Here is a 21,450-nt window from a genome sequence, read left to right on the forward strand (position 1 = left end):
TATAATTGAGATCAGCAAAGGGTATTGATAGGCTGGTCCCTGTGAAGCCTAATGATAGTCATGGCAACTAATGCTAATGAGCTCGAACCACATGCCAGGCCCTGAGCTCAGTCATTAGCACCTTCAACACCACAAGTTTCTATAGTGTTCCCTAGACAATGGCCTAGTTCTGTCTAACTCCAAAGTTTTAAAATAGTACATCCATCAACTTTTTCAAATTTGCAAAAATATGTGTTACCTCATGAGAGCCAAACACAAACTCTAGGCAATAATCAAGGCAGACATTTTAAACATCATTTTGTGAAAGATGTATTGAGATTTAGAAAGCTTGATGAAGTCTGAATCTGGATGTTCTGAGCAATACGTGGTTCCACAGAATAAGACTCTCTAACATCATTCACTGCAGTCATAGTATAGAGCTCTGCTATATTTCAAAACACTTTATTAAACCTTTCATTCTCTTGGACTGTATCTTTGCTGACATAATATTAACACCAACTTCTAATAATGCATTGTAAACTTTTCACTTAAAATTTCCAATGGAAAATTTTAGATGACTTTTGGCCTAGTTCAAAGTATAGCTGTAAGTCAAAATTTAGCAAGGATCCAGGTAGCAAGACCAAAAGACCTTATCAGTTTTTGAATCAACAATGAACAACTGAGATACTTTCATTCCCTTTAATATTAGCCGTGGAAGTAACATCTGATGCCACAACCCTCCAGAGTCAGAGGAGATGGACACAGAAAGGCATCATCATGAAATTCATCCTAGACTTGCAGGCCGTCTTGGTCAGCAGGTGAAATATCTTCTGAAACAGACACTTGTACTATACAGCCCCATTATACCATGGAGCCTTAGGGCCTAGTGTATGAAGCTGAAGGGAGGAAGGCAAGGAAAAAACAACATTTTAGCTTCGTCAGCCCATATAGAATGTGATACACATCCTTGTGAACCTATGATCTGTTTCTGGGAATGTATAACTTTGCTTTCCTTGGAAATGACAGATCCTAGAAAATCCAGCTCTTTCATGAGCAGTTGCCAGCAGCAAGCATGCAATATGAAGATGTGGAGGAAGAAGTATCGTGACTTACTGCTTGATGATAGCTATGGGGTCTGTGCCAGTTGCCAGAAAATGACTTTAAGGGAGACAATAATCTTCAAGAGTAATTTCAGACACACTTACTTCTAGCCACACTAAGCCACATACATTGCTGTCTCAAGGTATACTTTAAATTGTGAACTAAAACCATGCCATTGGTAAAAACAATACAAGAAAACTGTTACTAAATCATGTGTATAGATTAGGTAGTTACAGAAAATCTTCAAGAACATCTTGAGTCATGAATCAACAACCATGTGGTTTTCAGGTATTTAACATTGATCTAATGTTAGGTGTACTTTTAATGCCCTTTGCAGTTTGGTTACTCGTCCCTTTTGTCTTTGCTCCACAGTTTGATTTCATAGTCATCTCAATGCATTTGGAAGAAGATGAACAGTGTTCTTCATTTTTTGCTTTTCCCCTAAATTGAAAATACTAAGCATCCTCTTGACTTTAAGATGGCCTATTTTACCTACTTAAGAATCTTGAAATTTGCAGGCAGATAGATGGAACTAGATAAAACCATCCTGGGTGAGGTAACGCAGACCCAGAAAGAAAAACACAGTATGTACTAACTCATAAGTGAATATTAGATGTAAAGCAAAGGAAAACCAGTCTATAGTCCATGACCCCAGAGAAGCTAGGTAACAATGAGAACCCTAAGAGTGATTTACATGAATCCCCCTGGGAAGGAGAGATAGACAAGATCTCCTGAGAAAATGGGCAGCATGGAGGGAGCAGAGGGAGGGCGGAAGAGGTGGAAAGGGGAGATGTGGAGTGGGGAGGAGGACTTGAGGGGGCAGGATGGTCAAGATGGGGAAAAGAGAGAGGGAGAAGGCAAGGAAAGAGATATCTTGATTGAGGGAGTCATTTTGGAGCTAGTGAGAAACCTGGCACCAGGGAAATTCCCAGGAATTTAGCTAAGATTCTAAGCAGTTGTGGAGAGGGTGGCTTAACTGCCCTTCCCTGCAATCAGATGGGTGACTACCTTAAATGTCATAGAACCTTCATCCAGCAACTGATGGAAGCAGACTTAGAGGTCCACAGTAAAGTACTGAGATAAGCTCACAGAGTTGAAGAGAGGGGGAGCAATAATATGAGCAAACAAGTCAAAAACATCATGGAGATGCTCACTGAAATCGTTTACATGCACTAGTGGGAGTCCACTGACTCTGGACTGACAGTGGCGGAACCAGCACAGGGAGACACTAGGGCCTCGGAATGTGGATGACAGTTGTGCGGCTTCGGCAGTCTGAGGGGTGGAGTGATATCTCATTTGTATTTTAATAAATAAAGCTTGCCTGAAGGCCAGTGCAAAGCAACCACACTAGTCAGCCATGCAGGCCAGGCAGTGGTTGCACACAACTTTAGTCCCAGCAGCCACACTAGTGAGCCATAGAGGCCACTGGTGGTGATGCAATCATTGAATCCCAGCACTAGAGAGGAATATAAGGTGGCATGAGACAGGAACTCACTCTCTTCAAGTCTGAAGATTTCAAAGAGGTAAGAGCTCTCTAGGGGCTTGGCTGCTTTCGCTTTTCTGATCATTAGGTTGATCTGTCCAAAATCTGTCCCTGGGTTTTTTACTAATGGTGCTAGAGTGGGGCCACTGGCAGTGGGACCAGGATTTATCCCTAGTGCTTGAACTGACATTTTGGAACCCATTCTCTTTGGAGGGATATCTTGCTCAGTCTAAGTATAGGGAGCAAGGGCTTTGGTCCTGCCTCAAGGTGATGTGCTAGACTTTGTCGACTCCCCATGAGTCGTCTCTGAGGAGGGGATGCGTGGGAGGAGTGGGAGGAAAGGAGGGAATGGGAACTGAGATTAGAATATAAAATGAGAAAAGATTGTTTTAAAATAAATGAATAAACAAATGAAAGAAAAGGAGATTGACAAGAGCCTAATACAAATGAAAATCCTACTGTGAAGTATGATTTACCTCTTTTAAAAGACACATGATCATCCTATTAGGGTAAGAATTATATCATTGAAGCTAATTTCAAGAACTGTGGTGCAAAGATATTATCATATAAAATAAATCTCATTGAACACTATTGCTTCATTTGATTTTATAACGAATTAAAATATATACAATTAAATTTAATTTTTTAAAAAAATTATACATCTGTGTGTGAATGCAGTGAATTTATTTACGCAGAATTTGTCTTATACTTTGAACAGTGAACGCTATTGCTAATGATTAATTGAAATGTTTCAGGCTTTTTCTTTTCTGATGTAAAACAATTTCCCTGAAAGGCTGAAAATCATTTGAATGAACCTATAAAATAGGTGGTAAAATGGTTTTTAGCACAGCTAAGGAGGTACCGTGCTGGTCTTAATGAGGTGCTCACTTATGAAAGAATATTATCATACTTACACAAATCATTTGTTTCAGTGGCATTAGAAACAGCCATTAATGCAAACGCACACCTATAAGCCCCGCTGCACCATTTTGTTTTACATTATATCCAAGAGTTTTGACAGGCTAGACTACCCACATGAAACTTCCTTCTCCCTCGCAGGAGACATTGGTTTTGTTTGAGCACAAAAGATTGTCAAGACTTAGAAGATTTTAAACAATACTGTGGTTTGTCATTCTGTGTCACTGCTGTAAAAATGAATGTACATTTAGGGATCCTCCTCCGTAATCTTTATTTCTAATTGATAACAGAGTTTGGGCATAAACTGTCTAAAACTAACAAGCAAACTAATCAGTGTTTGTAGTGTGCAAAGTTTCTCTCAGTATTAATGGCAGATGCAAAAGAAAACATGAATCCCATTGTTGAGGAGATTACGTTTAAACTGACTGCAAATTTGAGAAGGGATCTTCTCTTTGTATACTCTTTTAAGTGTATTTTATTGACAAGGGCAGCTCTAATTTGGAGGGAATCTCACATGAAGCTGAAGATGTTAAATATTATCCACAATACCAACTGTCCTCAGGTCTCAAAGTATTTTTGATAGAGACTCCGGCCTGGAATATAACAATCTGCGATCCCCAGTATACAAAGAGAATCTGATATTTTCTTTGAGATATCTGGGATGGGACAGGCACTTCTATTTGATTCGTAAGCAGTTAATGCTTGATTCTGCTGGAATCTAGGACCAACTGGCAACCAGTCATGAAACTGTATAGCAAATGTTAGTTCTGTATCTGTAGATATTGACAATGTCCTATCATGGGCTGTAACTCAGCCACAAGACAACGCAGGTGTGTGTATGCTCCTTCTCCTTCTTCCCTTCTCCCCCTTCTCCTGCTTTGTCTCTCTTATTTACTATGCTTCAGACACATATAATTTTCCTCAACCTGAAAACTGCATGTACAAAAGAAAAAAGAATCCCCCCCAAAAAAAAAAACCCTCACATTAAAGTCTTTCTCCAAAGAAAATCTGAGACACAGGATATTATATGGATGGTGATGAGACATTAAAAACTAGAATCTGTACTTTCAGTGAACATGGCCCAATGTGAGAAAGCAAACAGCAGGAGCTCTTGGCAGGTTAGAGAAGCTTTCATTTAATAGATAAGAGACTTGAATAACTCTATGAAATTTCATGCATAGGCTCTTACTATGTTCAACTTAATAGACAAATGTTAAGTTTATGGAGATTTTTTTCAGTTTATTCACTTTTAACAATTTTATTAAAGATACAGAAGACTTGTTGCCAAACCAAAGCAGAAAACTTGAATAGGGAATGGAAGAGCGGACACTCACCTTCCTGACATCCTCGCCCACTGATCATAAAATGAATGAAAACTTGACTAGTATGCATTTCCGAGTTTTAAAAAGTTGTAGCAGAAGTGAAATTTAATACATTGCTTTAAAATATACACATACTTAAAATGTATGTGCATATTCACACTTAAACTTGAGTGTTCCAGTAAACAATCTCTTCATGAGGCTTCACCAGGGCAGAGAGAGGTTTGAGAAACTCCCCAGGTGATCCAACAAGAAGCCCTATCAGAACCACTCACTAGAACATACAGGAGTGAGGACAAGAAGCACCCCTTTCTCGATCCTCTCTTTGCCCAACATTTTACCACACAAACACAAATGCCAAGACAAGAGTGAAATTGTCTAATGTATAACAGGTTGTTTAGCTATGTTTTCCCCTGAGAAAGGAAATGATGGCTTCATCTGTGTCAATTAAAACAAACAGTAGCTGCTTGAACTTTTTGATGGAGGCAGCAAGAGAAGATGACAATAGAAGGATGTTGCAATTTCAGAAGAAAACCCTAGTATTTCTGTCTCCAGAGGTATAAGGAACCCCAGCCCTTCTTGGAAAGGTCTCCTATACTTACAGCTTTGTTGTGTAAGAAAGTAAGATTATTCTTGTATTTGGTAAGGTCCTGTTATGGTTGCAGAAGATATTTTTTTTATTTCTAAAAACACAAAACAAAGCAAAAAAAAAAAAAAAGCAAAACAAACTTCCTTTTTAAGACATACTATAAGACCAGCAAAGCATAATGGGAATGGACAGTAATGTTTTTCAGCAGGTGCTAAGTATAATAGAAAAGGATTAGCTCCTGCATAGGACTGTAGACAAGTTTCCCTGTATTAGAATAACTCTACAGGGATATAATGCATGTCTAAGATCAGTTGAAGACCAGAAGGCACATCTTTTAGTAATTGAACCATTGGGCTACCCACAAAGACATACCAGTAGGTGACAAAAAGAAGCTAGGTTAAAATTTATTTGTCTCCAATATGAATAATGGAGCACATGGTGTCTTATCACTAGCAGACCCAGCGTGAGGGAAACAAAGCATGCTACTATGAGAAGATTAACTCGGCAAGTGCTGAGCTCTTAAATTTTGGCTCTCATTAAGTCTCCAGCCTCTCGAAGTCTCCCTGATGCAATGCACTACATAATGAGTTAGTAATCTCCAGATCCTCAAGATGACCCAGCATAGACTTTCTTTATTCTTTAAGATGAATAAGAGCCCACAGAGCCTTTCTTCTTGTACGATTTCCCAATGTTAAGGTGTGGGCAGGTTATTCTGAAAGGCTGACAGTACCATGCTAGTGTTTCCAAGTGTAGAGTCTAGGGTCACTTTATCTAGCAACGAAAATCATAAACAAAGACTATATTCTGCAGGTGTTAAAAGGAGTATTTGGAGAATACAGTCCTATGGTAATACATAGTAGTAAATATTTCTCTGACTCTTGGATCCTGAAGATTTCAATAAGGAATATTCAGCTCACACAAACATCTGTTAAATCAGGGGCTGAAAGAGGCAACCAGAAAAGCCAACTGATGGTACAAATGAAAAAAACTGTGATTTTAGTTTTCAGTCACATGAATTCTCTTTTTTTCTGATCCTCCGCTGTACCAACATTATAGAGACACTATTTAGCTGGATGATAACTCTACTCAGCGTTTTGCCTTAGACTCTGCACTGTGTGGCACTCCACGCTACAACTTCTAAACCCTGGAAGAGCTAGGGAAGTAGAGAGGGGGGAATGTGATAGGGCAGGCCCTAGCAGCTCCATCTTGGTCCCACTGCTACTCACTAAGTTCATAAGCCTGGCCAGTGAAAGGAAAAGACAGTTCTGGAAGTTGTTCATGGTGTTAGTTTTTAATTGTTATAGACCAGCAATCCTCAACCTGTTGGTACCTATTAGGGGTCAAATGACCCTCTCACGGTGGTCACCAATTACATATCCTACAAATCAGATATTTACAATTCACAACATTAGCAAGATAACAGTTATAAAATTGCAACGAAAGTAATCTTATGGTTGGTCGTCATAACATGAGGAACTATATTAAAGGGTTGCAGCATTAGAAAGGCTGAAAACCATGATTCTAGACTGTGATGTTAACAACACAAATGGATCAATAGCAAGACTTTTTTTCTAAGAGTATTTTTAATTTTGTTTTTGAAATTATAATATAATAATATAATTGCAACATTTCTCTAGTCCCTCTCCTCCCTTCATTAACTGCTTTATTCACCTTCAAATTTATGACCTCTTTTTTCACTAGTAGTTATTGCATGCATATATGCATATAAATACATATTCCTAAATATTACCTGCTCAGTCTGTGTAATGTTATTTGCCACTGACCAGTTGGTGTGCTTTGTTTTGGGGAAGGTCACCCTCTCCCACTTGCAGCTTTATCAGATGCCTGTAATTCTTTGCATAGGGCTGAGTCTTCATGGTCTTTCTCCCATCCACTTTGGTATGTCCACTGATGCTAACCATGTTCTGCTTATATTTGGGCAGTCATGTTAGTGGTAGTTTATGTGTATAGTTTCTGATGTTACTAGAACATACAATCTCCTGAAAACCTCTTGGTCCTTGGGCCCTTACCATCATTCTATTCCCTCATCTGCAATATTCCCTGAGTATCAGGTGCAGAAATTTTTGGAAGATGTATCTATCCATTAGGGGTGAGTTCCACAACTGTCCATTTTGATTGGCTGTGATTTTATATAGTGGTCTGTTGCAAAGAGAAACTTTCTTGATGAGGAGTGAAGACAACACTTACCTGTAGAAAAAAAGGATGAGTGTTTATAAATTGCTGTGATGGATTATTCTGATTTAGTTAATAGCAAGCCTGATAATTCACTCTTAGAATTTGTTTTATGATATCTATCAAAGAATTAAAGAAGGATCTTGAACACAGAAGACTTTGAGTTAGCAACTGGTATGTGACCTATTAATCTTTTTCTTCTACTTTATATAGACATGAATATTCATGATGCGTAATATATAGGATTCATAAAGGTAGATACAATTTATTGTATCATTATGAAGATTCATTATAATAGTTCTACCTCTATATTGGTAGGCATTCAAATTATATTCAGTTACTATAATGTGTAACATAGTATGGATAATGATGATTCTACACTCTCTACAACCTAAACTATAGGTATTCTGTGAACTATGAATCATATTGCATTACAGCCCATGCTAAGGACCACTCAACATATTGATGACAGACTCTGTGCTTAAGTAACACTCACATTCTGAGATATTGGACTGAATATTTAAGCATATGCATTCTCCAGAAACATATTCAAATTAGTTTACATGAAGATTAGATGGGTTTGCTTTCACTCTGTTTCTGAGATTAATAGCCAAATAAATTCAAGATTCTGGTAAAAATAGATACATTTTTCCAAACGGATACATACCTATGTTCTCTAAATCACCCTCACCCAACCTGAGTTTGAATATGTGACATTTTAAGTCATGCTGGGACGTTTCAGTTAGGGTTAAATTTTGTTTTGAAAAATTAATCCTTCCCTCGTGCTAGAGTGTTCTGGATTTTATCCTCTGGATAGCTTATTATCAAGGCTTTTATTTGGCTTTTGACATTTATCTAGCATGATACACCTTTAACTGTCAGCTTACTGTGCATCAAACCAAAGGTTATATTTGCCCTTATAAATTCCCTGCTCAAACCTTTGCCTTCTTTCTCTCTGGCAGCAAACTGGAGATGGGAAAGAGAGGAAAAAGGATCATATTCACATCTGCCCTGGTGCAGCATGGCTTTCAAAGGTAGTTTTTCCTGAACAGGCAGTTGTCAGGCTCCACATGGCCTTCACTCTATGAGACAGTGGGTGATATTCTTCCTGTATGCATCCATGCTGGCCTATTATTGCTACAGGCCCTTGCAATGTACTACATGGCCAATTCACATGACATGATTTCCTCTGCAATGTATGTAAGAACTTTGATATGACCCCATTAATAACACATACATGAACACCACTTCTAAAAGAGAGTGTTATAAAACAGGACTTTAGATTGAGAGCTACTCCATGAACGATAATTTGAAATGAATGTCAATGAATTAATATTTCTATGCACATATATGCATATGTGTATATATCCATATATTTCATGTAGGAAAGTGATTAGAAGAATAGCTGTGTGCTCTCCATGGTGGTGCATCTGATAGATTCAGCCCAATGGGGAATTATGGGGAGAGACTTTCTTCCAGAAAATGTCTTTCTCTGTGTAGCAATGACTATGCCATTGTGTCAGTACCTTGCTGAGTAATTGCCTGGGATACCTTGGGGAAGAAGCCTGAGGCTTTAAGTGTTATCACCTTGCTCAGTCTTTGGGTGAGGGCTTCTCAAATGTGATGTGGGCTCAGAAGAGGTTTGACAGAGAGCTTGTTGGTTAATGACAGTCTTAGGGCTGGGCAATCCTCTTTTCTTGAATGTGAATCTGAGTTTTCCAATTAAGGATTGCCACACAAACCCTTTTGTGAAAGGACATTTGAATAATTTCTTATTCATGTGAAAATATTTATCTATACAAATTGTGATCATAGTTATTTACATTCCAAAGTAGGGCTAAGATGGAAAAGTGGCAGTTACAATGTTTGCCTACCCTGATTACTTAAAAACTTCTATTTAAAGCTCCAAGAAACTCATCCATAACCAGCCAAAAGTTTGCCTTGTGCATAAAATGTAAATATCAAAACATTTCCTTTGTTTTTTTTTTTTTTGAAAAGTGAGACATTGATATACTAGGAAGGTTGTGTTCAAGGACACACTTGAAATGATAGTGGTGTTCTGTACTTCTCCCCAGTGGTGGGGTCATTGTTAGTCCCACACCAGGAATCCCAAGTATGGTCCCTGTCTACTCTAGATTCTCTAAAAGTCTGGTTTATGTGTCTAATGCAACTTTGTTTTCATGATGATGTGTATAAGCTCATTCTAGATCATATATGTACTCCATAAAGATGAACGATGGTTTCATTGCTTGGTTTTGCATGTGGCTTGCTCATCAAATGGTACTAGGTATTTTAACAAGCACAGCTGGAGAAGAAAGCAGAGACATATTCATTATTTAAGTGCCTGGGCTGAGTGATGGTGAAACTATTTCAAAGATACGTAAAAGCACATTTTGTGAAAATCTAATAGCTTGGAATCAATTTGAAACCAAACTTGGGCTTTAGTTGTGTGTATTACCTATTATGATATTCTGAGAGATAATTGATTTGAGCCTCTTCCAAGACATTTTACTTCAAAATCATCAGTTCTAATGTTTGTACGTTTGGCATTTCATTTTCATTCAACTTATCAGTTTGGTTCTTTTCGCTGTTGAGTGAACTTATAACTCTAGGAATTCATACTTTTAAAAACCCCATGCATAACAGTTTAATAGTTTAATTGAAATGAATTCATTAGCAGTTTCTTTTCTATCAGTGGTACATTTCATACAGTGGTGAACACTTGTTTGTGTGTGTGTGTGTGTGTGTGAATCTATGGGAACTTATATTTGGGTGAAAACACAAGGCAGAATATAAATGAAGAATTACCAAATTAAAGAGTGTGAACTTTTAAAGTAATAATAAGTTTATCAACACTTTGTTACATAAAAATTAATATAAAAATTAGAAGAATAGAACAAACACCTGATGGATATCTAGGAATTCATCACCCAGCCCTAGTGGTAGCAATGCATGAATAGGCATGAATGGTTGTGTTTTACCTATGCCACTGTACACTTCAGCTCCCTATGGCTCCCTACATTATTTTAAAGCCAATCCCTGACATTACATTATCTTGTCATAAATATTTTCACATGTATATCTAATATAAAATATAAGAACTTCTAAACTTGTAAACATCTCAGTTGCCTCATTTTGCCTAAAAGATGTCAATGTATTTTTCTCCATTGACTAAACTGTCTGCTATACAACTTCTTCAGATAGCCTCATTGATGTTTCCCATGCTCAGTATTTTTCAAATCAGCATCTAAATTACAACTGTCAATAGTACTTGTTGGGTTATTTTTCCTTAACTTTTTCCCCATTGTGTTGTTTATTACAATGTTTTAGGGGATGTTGTGGGTTTTTAGTTTGGGTATTTATTTATTTATTTATTTGTTTAAGTTTGTTCTATTATTACTACATTTCTTCTGATTTAATATTGGAGATATTAAGTTATTGAACCTGTATATGAAGGAATGTGTTTCTCTATTTTTCCACAATTTAGCTTTTGCTAGTTTTAATCATTTAGTATCACTTAGCCATGCATTTCATAATTCTCTATATTCCTTTACCTTATTAGTTACTAGAGGCTGTTTTTGAATTACAATTTGTGTGTGCGTGAGAGTATGTGTCAATGTGTGTGTGAGTAAGCGTGTGTATGAGCATTTGTGTGTGAGTGAGTGTGTGTGAGAAAGAGTGGATATGTGTGTTTGTGTGCGGATGTGGGTGGGGTATATTTGTGAGTGAGTGAGTGTGTGTGTGAGAGTATGTGTGTGTGTGGTTTGGATTTATTGTGGGAGTTAGAATCTTCAAGTCTATTGTCATTTGTTTCCATTCAGAGTTACAGAGAGATTAGTGGTTTCTCTTTGATGATTCTAGCAACCACAGACAGTCATTCTATATTTAAAAGTGGACATTGTAAAATGTAGTATTTCTATCATTTTTCTCTGGCTTAATGGTTAAACTACTTCTTGTATACTTAATAACAATTTGGTTACCCTGGTGTACAGTTATTAAAGAAAAGAGGATAAATGATGAGTTCTTCTCTTTATTCATATTTTTTTAAGAAGAGAGAGATTCTTTATTGCTCCAAAGAGGGTACACCATATGTTTTAGTAAGTTATTGATAATAGTAACTTCTTTCTTCATTTTATATTATGACGTAAGTAAGAACTTATACAAAAACCAAATTGTGCAGAACCTTAAGTTTGGTTGTGGTCATATGCCCATAAAAAAAATAAAGGAATCCATAGTCATCATTATATGGAACTACATCAGCACCACATCATAACATAAAATGAGGAAAGAGGGCTCACTGTTGGCAGCTGCAGAACATCTAAGATACACTTCTGGGAATCCTTGATGTGTCTGAGAAGCTAAAAGAAGGAAAGGAAAGAAACTATGGAGACGAAAGGAATAATGAAATCTAAAGAAAATAACAGTAGGAGCAGAGATTTTAATGAAGCCTGTGTCTAAACTAGAAATAAAAAGGCAAGTTGTAGTGGCATTTCATTTGCATTTTAATAAATAAGACTCAACTGAAGATCAGAAACACAAAACAGTCACACTGGCCAGCCTTACAGACCAGGCAGTGGTGACACATACCTTTCATCCCAGCAGCCACAATGGCACACACCTTTAATCCCAGTAGTCACACTAGATTGCCATAGAAACCAAGTGGTAGTGGTGCATGCCCTTAATCCCGGAACTAGAGAGGATTATATATAAAATGGGAGGAAACAGCTCTCATTCTGAGGTTTCCTGGAGGCAGGATCACCATTTCAGACTGAAGTCGAGGTAAGAGTCAGTAGCTGGCTGCTTTTCTTCTCTGATCTTCAGGGAGTTTTCATTAAGTGTTCTTCAGGAACTCTACACAGTTTTCTCAATGGGGACTGGTATGTTAGATTCCTAACTGTTCTCAAGTGTGCTTGGATTTATTCAGTTGTAATAAAGTCCAACATTCCCTCCAAAGGATGATTGGAGGCTATTCATTAGCTATCCTTAGAGCACTCAATAGCTCTGTCGAGAGGACTTGGAGAAGTCTGAAAGATCCTTGAAGATTATGACCCAGGACTGGCTGTGACCTTTTCTCTAGTTTTCAGACATCTGACTATTTGATCTAAAAATCAAAGCTCCATAATAATACTGAGTGAAATTTTGATTTTTCCAAAATAAAGGAACATGTGAAAGAGGCAACTATATGCCAGACATAGCACATGGCCATCACTGCTGGGACCATGATGTGTTCAGTGAGATGAAGCGACTGAACCACAGACAGAACACTGTTTGAGTTGTTCTGAAATAACCATGTGAGGAGATTAGAACAGCTGTCCAACTGAAGAATTAATGCCTGTCCTTGGCTAGGACAAGTCTTGCCCAAATTTTGCCTTCTTAGTCTTAGGTTTTCCAAGTTTTCAATGTCTGGGTAATTGTGATGCCAGCCTTAAAGTCAGGAGATGTACCTGGGCTATTGCTGCTGTGCAAAGTTTTGGGTTATGTCTTATATCCTTGTATCTCCCTGTCCTAATGCTCGGTGCAAGGGATGTCTTCTTATGACTCTGAGTGTCATTCCAAATTTCATCTTACTACATGATTGAGGAAAGTAAGCATTTTCTGTTAGCCAGCACACTATTCACACTCTGGGAATTCACTTTGCACACATAATTTTCAGTATATTATTCCTGTCTAATTCTTTAACAGTTCACTGGCTTACTCAAGCTACAAAATAAGTCCAGTCTTTTAGTATTCTGAGAAACTGTGCCTGTCTGTGGGGAATATGAGAAAGAATTTGAGAGTTAATGCTGTTTTTCATGTAACACATCCACTGGCCTTTGTTTGTTTGTTTGTTTACTTAATTGTTTGTTTAATCACTCTGAGAACTGTCTAGCCTCCTGTTCCCTTCTGGCTTCATCCTCTAGGATTTCTGCTCTGCTCACAGGGACTTTCTTTGTTCCCCTCTTCCCTTGTGCTTGTTCTGTGATCTAGCCTCGGCTTTTCAGATTCCTTTTATATTTCTAATTTCTATGACATTTTTTTTATGTATTGGGTACATACATGGAAGTCAGAGGACACCTTTTAGAAGTCTTCTCCTTACCCCACATGGATCGTGGGGGAACAGACCCAAGTGGTCAGGCTTGCGGGCAAATGTTTCTATCCACCAAACAATCACACCAGCCCTATTTCCTAGTTTTAGTAGTGTGTTTTTATTTGTCACCATAACTTCTTTTAGTTTGAGTGAGACTTTCTATTTAATTTCCTTATGAATAGATAAAATGGAAACAAAACCCACTGATAGAATTTTTAGTGCTGTACTGAGAGTGAGCCAACATAGGCGCATTTGCTCAAATCCTCTTTCCTCTTTTTGCCTGTGCTGTGGTCGGACTTTTTCCCAGTGCTTGTGCAATTCTGAATTGCAGGCTGTTTCCCCCTTTAACGCTTTATAGCTCCTGCGCCACTAGCCTCTGAATAAAAGAGCTTCTAATGAAAATCTTTAATAATTCTGGTTAGTTTTTTTATTTGTTTACTTATTTCTAAGTAAATGCATGAGGATGCTAAGTGTGTGAAAATAAATATTTCAGGATCCACACAGATAGCAAATGGGTTACTACAGGGATGCACTTCAGTTATCTTTTCAGCTTGTGTGATGAGAACAGTGCAAATCTTATTTAGCATGAACTTCCAATATAGTGCACTCTCATTGCTTCTCTTCAGGATGTGGATTTGACTCTAAGGATTGTTGTCCGTCCAACCTGTCTGCTCCTTTGAATCTTCCGACCTGTGTCTCCATTCGCTTCCCCCGTTAGACACACTTTGTTAAAATAGTGGAATCCTTTGATTTGTTTTTGAAAAAAATTACAACATTCCTCCCATCCAAATCCTTCCATATCCTCCCTGACTTTCAAATGTATGGCCTTTCTTTTCATTAATTGTTATTCTATGCATATATGTATAGACATGTACACTGTTAAATATAACCTGCTCAGTTCATGTGTTAATTGAATATAAATTTTCAGAGCTGCCCTTTGGTGTTAAATAACCAATCGGTTTGCACTTTCCTGAGGAAGACTATTTCTCCCACCTCAGCGTTCTTTACCTTGCCTGCCATTCTTCGTAAGGTTCAGGCCTCATAGACTATTCGCCATCCACTTTGATGTGTCCATTGGTGTCATTATTACTCATCTTGTGTTTAGCAGTCATGTTGGTGAGACTTTATTAGCATAGCTTCTAGCATTACTAGGAGAAACAATCTCATAGCAAACTCCCAGACTTTCTGGCCCTCACAGTCTTTTCTCTTTTCTTACAGTGTTTCCTGGAATTATAGCCTTCACCACTCATCAAAAAAATTTATTTTTATAACAGAGAGAGACTGCTGCTAAAAACTGAAACCAATCAAAATGCAGACATTTGCAGCCCTGTCCCTTTGGGTATTCCTTTGTTAGTCATCTGTATAATTAGATTTGTTCCTCTTTTGTTTAATGTCTAGTTTTATTGTTGTTTGTTTTTCTGTTTATTCGAGTTTAGGGTTTTTCCTTATGTTTCCTTTCAGTAACTTTGAATGTGTCTTGGGTCTGTGGTCTCACACTTTTTTTCTAAATTTCTTGGAGTGATAATTTTTCTTGTATCCATATTATAAAATGTTGCTATTTCTTCTACTCTTTTGACAGCTTTTGTTCCTTCTAAAACTTCAGTTACATGCATGCTAGATTATTTGAAATTGCCCTTCTGAGGTAAGTATCCATATTTTCCTCTCTGATGCTTTTTTTCTTTCTTTTTATTTTTTTCCTCTTTCAATTTATATTTTAGATAAATTGCTTTGATCAATCCTCATGTCTCCGAGAGAAGGTTTTATCACCTATCCAGTTTTATGATAAGCATCCTGCAGGACTTATTTCTACTGGCTCTTCCTTTTATTTAGTTTACATGTCTTTCCTGTCACTTTTTTGTACATATACATTATCCCACTTTCTCACCAGATTCTTTCATATATTATATGAACATTACAATGATTTTATATTTATATTTGCTTATATTTACATCCATTATAATGATTTTCAAAGTATTATCCAACACCAGAAGTATCTCTTACTCTATGTATTGTCAGGACTCCCATAATTTTGGTTGAATGTTTTACAAATTGTGTAGAAGTAAATATTGAAGTAAATGTTATTTTATTTCCTGAAGCTAGTGTATCTCATTTTCTAGCTAGCCATGAATTACAGGAATCAAATAGGTAGTTTGAATTCTTTCTTCGGTTCATAGCAACTTTCAAATTCCTTTACAGTAGGCTTGTGCTAGATGGACTCTTTGGAAGGGCAGAATATTGTACCCAGTGTCTGTGTGTTGCTACCTTCAGCTTGCAGAAATCCCTGAAAGCACATACCACTAAAGGGCATTTGCCCTTCCCCTAGTTTTAAACTTTTGCTGACAACTATTTAGTTCTATGCTTCTCTTGAGCACAGGGTGTGGCTGTTAAGGCCAAGTAAAATTTTACTCAACACTGTGAAAGCTTCATGTCATTATGAACAATAGCAAGCCTCTGGTATCTAAACAGTGTTTCCCACTCATTTCCTCTGTGAATACTAGACTTGACCTCCACAGCAACAACAACAAAAATTTCCTTTCTCCTACAGTCAGAAATGTTTTTTCTCTATCCTTCATTCAGGAATCATTAATTTGTGCTGGAGTTCAGAGGGTGGAGGGTCTGATATAGCCACTCCCTTTGGCAATGACATATTTGTAAAAGGAGCTAAGGATAGGGAGACAGGAGACATTTTGTGTCTGCATCCCCCTCTCCCCAATCAACACTGCTTCTTGTGCCACAGAGGGGATCTCCTTTGTCCTCCATACCCAGAAGAAGTCCCAAACAGGAGCTTAGAGAAAAGGGCACACTTTACTTGTATCTGGGGCTCCCAGTGATTCAAAACTAACCAAGATTCAGCACTTAAAGTTCAACTAAATTAGTTAATTTCTTCCCAAATTACTTGGCTTGGAATAACTCTTCTGGGGCTAAAGAAATGGCCCAGCAATTAAGAGCACATACTGATCTTGCAGAGGGCCAGAGTACAGTTCCTAAGGTGGCTCATAACTCCCTGTAACTCTAGCTGCAAGAGATCTGAAACCCACCTCTGGCCCCCATAAGCATCTGGACTAGTGTATACATACCACCCCCTTCTCAGATACACACATATTTGCACAATTAAAAGTAACTCTGTTTAAAAGAATACATACCACCCCCTTCTCAGATACACACATATTTGCACAATTAAAAGTAACTCTGTTTAAAAGAATACTTTCTTCTTTTCCACTAAAGGGAAGCAGCTCTTTTAAAGAAAGGAGGCTAACATTAATTGGTCTAAGGAGCTTAGACCAAGTGATTAATAGCTAGCCAGGTGCCGATTTCCCTGTCTTAAAACAAAAAGCTAACAGAAGAGATTTTGAAGTCCATGGTTTTAGGCAGAACCAACATTCTCCGTAGGTAAAGTGTGTTGCTTCTACTAGAAGTAATTTGCCTACTCTTTCTTAGAATTAACATATTTGTCAAATTGGTATTTATTTGTAAGCCCTACTGTATTTCCAATTGGCAAAACTTAAAATTTCCTGAGAATGAAAGGTTAACAGTTTCCAAGGAAGAGGTTATAATAGAGAGGAGAGTAAGGACCAGATCTGTAGGAGGGAGAAGATACAGAAGTGGAAACCATGATAGGGGTTCAAGTAACTATTGCTTCCTTCACAGTACAACTCCAGATTCCTTTGCTTGTTAGCTGAACTGGCTCAAATGACTGTCTTCATAACATATAAATGCAAAAGCTATTTCACCATCTCATCTTGAAATATAAAATACAGTAAGAAAGCTTGAAATAGTGCAACAGAAGCCTCTGGATCTATTACCTCCATGACAAGAACCCAGATGTTTCAGAAGTTACCCTCATTCTTTGTAGGGAAGTCTTGAGCCATGTGTGATACAACCACACAAAACACCGAAGGCATGACCCTCTCCCCTCCTCTGCCACCACCTGTCTTCTCTTGCCCTCACCCTTCTGCTGACACTCTTGCTCTCTCTGGAGCTCCGCCTCTGCATGTCCTCTTTGTCCTCCAACAGAAGGCATTATTTATTTGTATAACCATGCCCCTCCCCATAAATCTCTCCATCCATTCAGATGCACACAGACAGAGACTTGCATGAGCATACATGTACTCTTCTTCAGCTCAAGTCCAGTGCTCCTGCTTTCTCTCTTCAAACCCTAATGACATTGTCCTTCTGGGAAACCATCAGAGCTGTTCCTGTTTACCTTGGAAACTCATTATCACTACTTCAATTCCTATGTTTCTTTATGAGCTTTTTCACAGATCCCAGCCAGCCCGAGCACAAACCACACTTCACATTATCTGCCATGTTTGATGTTCATTTTGAAGGAAGCCCAAAAGCATCATAGTTAATAGCTAATTGTTCAGAGCTATACTGTACATTCTTATTCTGAGACACACTTAAAATAGAGCTCTTGAAATTGAGTTCAGTAAATACCTAAGCATATTTCTATCGTCTACCTAGGGTGAAGAAAGCAAAAATAAGCAACAATCCCATCTGCCAGCACCACATCAAAACAAAACTCCAGACAGTCTGCAAATTGACAGTTGTTTTGATTCCATCAGAGAGTTGAAGCAGAGCAAATAGCTAGCCCAAAATGTACAGATTCTCTAAGGATAGGAAGTATGCAATCACATACCTTACTTTACCCTAGCAGATAGTGTTGTGCACTGCATGCGTTAATAAGGACAAATCAGTTTAAATTTTAAACAAATTGGGAAGACAGCATGTGGACTAATGTGATAATATATATTCTGCTGACAGATGCAAGAAAAACTGTGCCTGCTGGAAGGTGCCTTACCCACATATCTTTGGCTCAGAAGGAAGTTCAGGGGCAGTGTATGAAAAGTAAGAACACACTGTGATGTAACACCCACTCTGGGCAAGGAATAGAGCCCAGGATACTTCTGCCCTACAGAACAAATGGCTTCAGACATCAAAGAAAGACAGCAAATTCTCTCACCACAGCTCTCAAGTGAAGTAACATGGAGGTTAGGGAAGAAAACAACTAAAAACTGTTCCCCTGAGGGAGCACAGCTATCTTTCTGTCACCATTGATGGGACAATCACTGTCTCCTGCCATTGGGCTCTAGGACAGAACCTTAAGACTAAGTGTCCTAGGAACTGAGAACTATTGACTCCTTCATTGTCAAGTCATTTGAATTTTTGTTGGTTTGTTTGTCTCTATGCTATTTAGAACTTTTTGCAAATATAGAGTCATGTAGAAAGAGAAATCTTAATTGAGGGGTTGCCTCCATCAGATTGCCAATAGCCAAAGTCTGAGAGGGATTTTTCTTGATTAATGATTGATACAGGGGAATTCAGTCCATTATGGGAAGTGCCAACCCAGGACAGGTGGCCTTGAGTTATATGAAAACAAAACAAAACAAAATAAACAAACAACAACAAAACCAATCTCAGAAAATGATAGGAAGCAAGCCTATAAACAGCGTTCCCCCGTGGTCTATCCTTCTGTTCTTGCCTGCACATTATTGACTTGCTTAAGTTTGTGTCTTGTCTTGACTCCGTTATAGACTAGGATTGCAACATGACTGGGAACTTTAAGTCAAGTCACCCTTACTTCCCAAGCTGATTTTGGTCACAGTGCTTATCAACAGTAGAAGGCAAACTAGGACAGCTTCTCTGTCTCATCCTAATGCTAAGCTTGGTTCCCATTATCATTATTGATGCCTAAACATATTTTTTATAAAAACATACTCTTATATTTCTTCCTAGTCGTGGCATAAGATGAAGTTTTTTGACTTTCTGAATGGCTGCCAACGAATGGAGTTTAGACAATCCTTTTACTGTGGGGCTTTGAAAATAGACAATAAATAGAGAAAGAGGAGAAAAATATTAGAGGATTAAAAATTCAACAGCCCTCAGCAGTTGGCTGTGTATTTTATTCTCTGAGCCTTTCTCTAAGTCTATTTTTTTTAAACACTAGGCTGGTTGGAATTGGAAAAGAGGAAGATAATAACGACATGGGGGAAAATCTCCTGCTCTCAATAATTGTTCCATTTGCCTTGTTCTTAGGTGGCAGATTTATAAATGCAGGGGTAAAGAGAAGAGACAGTAAGTAGCATTTCCATGTGACGGAGGGGTGATTTCTCTGCCAGTGTCCTGGGAATTCATTTGCAAATAGCAGAGCAGGGTGCCAACTCTGCCTCCCTTTAACCTTCTTCTGTGTGTCCCACCTTGCAGCTCTCCCTGGGCTTGTTGGAAGAGACTCAGGGGTCCTGTCGTACTTGTCTTTTAATTACCCCTCCCATCATCCGTCCTTCCATTCTGCAAGCCACTGAGGGATTTTTCAGGAAGCAAGCTGGACATAACTTCACACTCACTGAATTACATTAAATAAGAACAATGACGTTTCCAGATTCCCCACAGTAATGAGTGAAAAGAAAAGACAAGAGAGATAATTGCGCTTATATTAAATTCATTCAGCATTATTTCTGTTTAATCCCCTGAAGTCTCCTAAGCATTCGAACTCCAAGAAACTGCTTTCAAAGTCATTTCAGAAAAAAAGGCAGACATAGAAGAGAAAGGCTAAAGGATGACTTCCTTAGGGAATGGAACACCCCAGTGGTTTCACCATGCTTAGGAGGCTTAGCAGGGGATTTTGGTGTAGTCTATTTCTTTCTTCTTGCTACAGGCTGTGGAGCCAGTGTTCCCTGAGTGAGTACTAGCATTGCCTTAAAAGACAACAGTGATTTTTTTCTATACTTGGCATCATACGTTTTAGGTGATAACCAAAATACCCCTTCTTTCTTCCTTGCTTCTCTGCTTCCTTTGATAGCAAATTTTAATACCTCTGTGTAGAAGCTAACTCGATATATGAAATAAGGCTAGCTTAAAGGATAAACAACTATATTTTTATTTATTATAAGGGGAAACTCATGCCACAGGAACATAAATTCCAGGCTCTGCTTGGTCATGGCAGAACCATGCAGAGAAATCTGTGCCCAGGATTTTCTCTCTGGGTCCCAGAAAGCCATGCCTCATCCTTGGATTCACCTCTTAAAAGATATTGGCTAACAAGGTTTCCCCATCACCTCTGTGTACAAATTCTTCGCCTTTCTAACATCAGTTGATTACACACAAGGGAGAGGATTCCAAAGTGAACAAAACAAGAACTCTCCATTGTAGGGATAAGTCCCACCCCTTAGCGGGCGTGTTCACCTCAGGCTAAAGTTCGCCTATAAATTTGGAGAGTGTGCTCCCAGCCCTCGCTTCTGCTTTCCTGGTCTCCGCAGAACGGTGGTTCTGTAAGTCTATTCCTCCATTAAAGCTGTCTATATTTTGACAATCTGTCTGCATTCGCTTACGCCCGTTACATTTTGGCGCCCAACGTGGGGCTCGAACCCACGACCCTGAGATTAAGAGTCTCATGCTCTACCGACTGAGCTAGCCGGGCCAGGCAGTGTTTAAAAGAATACAGTTTCCGTGTAATTATTTCAGGGCATAAGCTAGAGCCATGCAGGCGGCCGGGTGCTGGGGACACAGCCCCACCGCTCCTATTGCTACACTCTATAAGTTAAGAAGTATCTATGCCGCAGCTCCATTCCAGTTTTAATTGGCTGACATATCAATGTAGCACAATTTATCCATCGGGATAAAACTCAGGAGCAGGTGCCAAGGTGAGCAGCAAGTATCCTCACAGCTCCCGTGCTTAGTCGTGACGCTTCCTGAAGCAGCCACATAAGTATGTGAGGAGACTTTGGCCTGAGATTGAACTTTCCACGCACATCTACTACTGAACCTGTCTCCCCAAACCTTCCATCTGGAGCTTAGATAAAGA

At 38.5% G+C, this 21,450-nt stretch overlaps 1 non-coding gene across 1 annotated transcript; it reads right to left on the reverse strand.

The window, feature by feature from the left end:
• Window positions 1-20,993: 20,993 nt before the first annotated feature.
• Trnak-cuu (transfer RNA lysine (anticodon CUU)) lies at window positions 20,994-21,066 on the reverse strand. Its single transcript has one exon. It is a non-coding gene; the product is annotated as a tRNA-Lys (tRNA).
• Between the last annotated feature and the right edge of the window lie 384 nt (window positions 21,067-21,450).

This window comes from Alexandromys fortis, unplaced genomic scaffold (genome assembly GCF_014885135.2).
Source record: "Alexandromys fortis isolate MF-2015 unplaced genomic scaffold, M_Fortis_MF-2015_v1.1 scaffold_71, whole genome shotgun sequence".
Classification (NCBI taxonomy): domain Eukaryota; kingdom Metazoa; phylum Chordata; class Mammalia; order Rodentia; family Cricetidae; genus Alexandromys; species Alexandromys fortis.